This window comes from Lactuca sativa, chromosome 4 (assembly GCF_002870075.4).
Source record: "Lactuca sativa cultivar Salinas chromosome 4, Lsat_Salinas_v11, whole genome shotgun sequence".
In the NCBI taxonomy this organism is placed as follows: domain Eukaryota; kingdom Viridiplantae; phylum Streptophyta; class Magnoliopsida; order Asterales; family Asteraceae; genus Lactuca; species Lactuca sativa.
In genome coordinates, this window is record NC_056626.2 from 201,316,665 (window position 1) to 201,321,478 (window position 4,814).

Below are 4,814 nucleotides of genomic sequence, written 5' to 3' on the forward strand. Positions count from 1 at the left end.
TGGGGAGAAGCCCTACACTTCTAACAACTCACCATAGCCTTAAAACTTCCCAAACAAAACCTGAAATTCATAAAGGACCAAGTTATCAAATTAAGGTTATACCTTTGGGCTCCGAAATCACCATCGAACACTTGGATCACTTAAACCATAACACCCACAACCGTAAAGGGACAAATCCTTTCTTCCCCAAGGTCCAAGCCTCATGACAACTGGTGATTGGGCCGCAACCCCGAGTAATGAAGCAAATCCAAAATCGAGTGTTAAAACTCTCCCCCACTTAGATTGGATTTCTTCCTCGAAGTCGCTCCTTACTAACACTCAGATCATACCAAAAAAACCAAGGAACACAACCAAAAATTCTGAGCATAAAACAACCTTCCCAAAACAACTGAACCTAAACTGAAACTTCTAACCCGAAGAAGAAAAAATCCTTAACCCCTATAGAAAACCACCTCTACCATTCTGAAACCTGAAATATACATTGGTCTGACTCCCTGAAGGATCTGCCACGTTGAATCATTACCATGCCAAATCCTCACTTCCAACCCTGAGTATCTTGATGTTACCAATGGAAACAAAGTCACTGACCATAAACAGCTACAACACACTTTTACTTGACAAAAGGCTCAGATAATCCTTCAAGTGATTTAGCATTTCACAAATAACAAGCTACTCCACAAACACGAATCCCAATTCACTAATACTGCCCGAAGCGTCACGTTGCCTCCTAGCTGCTTTCCAAAAGCAGTCGACACCTCCCTGGACCCAACTTGTCTGCCAACTATCTGAAATACCGGATTCCTGCCCGATTATTGAGCAAAAGACACCCATACAATTTCCCTATGCGACTTCCAAAAGAAAGCCTCAAATGACAATAATTACCCAAACCATCTCGTCACCAAACCTAATGCCAAACTAAACGCTACAAGACCCACAGTAGTATCACATCATACCCGATTTCCAACGACCTACCATTTCCTGATTCGAATCATGTTGTGGCCCTCCCACAACTTTGTGAACTGACTAACCCACCCTAACCTACCATCTGAAGAAATCTGTGACCAAATCATAGATTTGCCACACTCTTACCGCTGCACAAGGACCGGTGAATGCTGCAGGCCACCTCGCAGTCTTACAACACTCCCACATTAACTGTCCACTAGCGAATGCTACGGGTCACCACACAGCCTTACAAAACTTCTACACTAACTCTCCACTAGTGAATGCTACCGGCCAGCCTGTAGTCTTACAACACTTGCACTTTGCCACAGCCGCCGCCCATGGTCTTACCGGTAATCTATCATTCCGAACACATCCAGAGTCGAGCATGCACTCTACCAAACACCCAAGTTGAAATCGAATCATGACTGAAACCCCAACCTGGGTCCACCAAGGCCTGCTATCTGACACCAAGAAGGCACCTGCTGGAGTCTTGTCCTCCCCTGTCTGACAATGCAATTCCAAAATCCTCTCTGTTGGGGCTCCTGCCCTACCCTATCGTCCATTGATGATCCTCAAAGTAGATGGAGCAAGCGAAGTCACTGCCCCTCCCCTCAACATCAGACAGCCGACCTTTTTGTGGGCCACCTGGTTGCAGTGAAAACATAACGGGCTTGCCCCTAGAGTATAATCCTTGCTGACATGACCAACCCTGACAAACTTGTAGCAACCCACACCACTGGAACGAAAAAATCCATCATGCAGTTTGCCGCATGTGTTGTACTGACTGCTGTCCTGCTAGCCTCTCAAATGATGATCAGAAGTATTGGGTCTCTTCCCGAGACCCTCCACTATATGCACCTAATCTGGCCCCCTCTTCCCAAGGTGCTCCAAATCGATCTCCTGCTCTCGGGCTCTAGACATCATATCATTCAGGGTCTTGCACCATGAAATACTCACAAACTCCCTTATATCATCTCGCAACATATCATGATGCATCACCTTCTTCATTTCCTCATCTGCTGGATACCGAGGAACCAATAAAGCCCTCTCCCCAAACTTGGAAATGATCTCTGCCATAGTCTCATTAGTCTAGCGAAGATCCTGAAAATATCACGCCAACTGCTGCACCTAAATCACCGGTGCAAACTCAGCTCAGAACCTAGTCGAAAAGTCATCCCATGATATAGCCTCAACGACATCATCACCCACCTTACTACCAACCTCTTCCTACCAATCTCATGCCTCTCCCTTCAATAGGCAGGAAGCATATCTGACATTTGCCTCCTCAGGGCAGAAAATCGTCTTGAACGCGTTAGCCATATCCGCTAACCACCTCCTACTGGAAATGGGGTCCTTCTCCCCATAAAACGTAGGAGATCCGCACGCAGAAAACTCACAAAAAGAAAGAGTGCGAGCTCCGATGATAGCCATAGCCTCAGCACGAAACAAACCCAACCGCTCATCCAAGATCTCATAAATACCGCGAGAAATATCCAATGTGATAAACTCCCGCATCTGCTCACTAATCGGCTCAGTACCTGCACCTGAGCCGGGACCAGAACTTGAACCTCCTCCCTAAGTGCTCACCACCAAACTGAAATACAACATGAAAAGATCAAATCATACCCAAAAATCCTCTTTCCTTAAGCTTCTTAGATTTTCCAAGACTCTCTCCGATTCGAGTATGGATCCTATGATTTTAGTAGTACGGGCCCAATACTACCTTCCACACATATCCATAATTTCCTGAAGGATCATCCCGAATCCTCTAAATCACCTATTCAATGGATGCACCAAAAATTTACTAAGCAGCACCACAAAACTCATTGAAGCATTTCCTAGGCTCTCCTAGGTTCCCGACTTCACCCAACCCTCAACTAGCTTCCTTATGAATATAGTCACATGTAACAGAGATCGGATAATCCTTCGAGTAAAAGACTCAACCCTAGAACGGTTAGACGCAAACAAGAGTTGCGTAATAGGGTCAGATCTATCACTCTAAGATTATCTAACCTATGCTACATGTGACTTAACATATTCACTTAGCAGTCAATTCACATCACCAAGAGTCCTACAAAGCACCAAGCAAGCAGTATTCAGGAAATGGAAAATCTAACCAGCATACACTAATCAGACCATTATGTCCACTTATCAAAAATTCATACTAGCATGCAATTCTAAAGCTCATACAATCAGATATATAAAGGCATCTATCCTATCATGAATTCCTGAGCAAATCCTTAGCCTTAATCTAGAATGCAATTCATATAATCATATCATATATCATAATAAACATGTATTGGTGTTCTGGGAACCATTTACTTGAGCTCGGCCGATTGCACGCATAACACCCCTTTCTTTGATTAGAAACCCCTTTTTAAAAAGAACATTTATTTTATCAAAATTTCAACCAAACCCTCAGTTTGAGTCCAAGCATGCCCAAGAGTATTCCCGAATCCCTCAAACCAAAGCTCTGATACCAACTTGTAACACCCCAAAAATCATAGGGTAAAATTTTCATTTTTTATATATATTCAAACATTCATTTATCTTTATTGAAATATTTAAAATTAGTCCATAGTAAAAAAATTATCAGAGTAAAATGCCAAAATCATGAATTACGGAAAAAAAGCGGGTGTAAGTGGTGCGATCAAGCCGGGACCTTCCCTTTCGAAACAGAAGTACCTGAAACCATAAGCCACAAACTGTAAGAACAAAGCTTAGTGATTTCCCCAAATACCACATACCATACATATCAAACGAGCCATACATATCCTACCTATCCAACAATCAATAAAAAGTGCTACGTGCCAACCATAGTCTTGCCACTGTGTCACCAGTTGTATCATGCTCTTCCTTGCTAGGCAGGGGGCCAAAACCCTGGGTCTTACAGACAAGTGCTAGAAGCCACCTCCCGGTCTTCCATGCAGCATCACAAAGACAATTAGCATACAAGCTACAACTAAATAAATAATTAACTACCAGAGTTCAGACTCTGGTCTTGCATACAGATTTCTAGGAGCCACCTCCCGGTCTTTCATACAATTACTAAGGGCCACACCTAGGTCATCCTATAAAACATAAACCACATGGGCCGACATTGGTGCCTTCGACCCATAGTACAGTGAGGAGACTCACCTCGAATGCTAAAGCTCACTAAAAGAAATCCCTAGCTGCTGCCTTAACAACTCCTTGAGCTATCAGTACAAAATGACACCCAATTAACACTTGGGTTCCAATTTATGATTCATAATACACACTATAACAACCTGTTATTTTCAATTATGTAAAAGTCAACAAAAGTCAACCAAGGTCAACAAAAGTCAAACTTTCTAAATAAAAGTCAAAAAATTTGATTTGTTAATTTAAAAAGGCTAAATAATAATTTGATACATGGAAAAACCCTTTATTATTAAAGTGTTGCAAAAATCATAAATTTTCCCACTCAAACGAACTCGGATTGGCCACTTACCTCTGACCGAAAACGAGATTTCGGTCAAGACCAAAAACTCTCGCAGACCTTATCACTTCGGACCGCGAACCCCTTTGTTCCCCACCAAAAATATGTGAAGCCAACTTAGAGTTCTCAGCCGAAGACTCCTTTCTTCAGGATGAGTTCTAGGCCGAAATCTCCTCAAACCGCCTCATGTTTTCCTTCATATTTAAGCAATCAAATGTGGATACTTCTCCTTTCTACTTCCAGTAAACGAGATTACACCACTCTCTTTCAAATTTCCTTCACTTTTCTCTCAAATTTCCTTTCATTCCAAGAGCTTTACATCTAATTGTTACAAACTTTAATAAGTATTATTGATAAAAACTAGTGTTATTAAACACTTTAAATTATTAGATTATGTAATTTATACCCATTA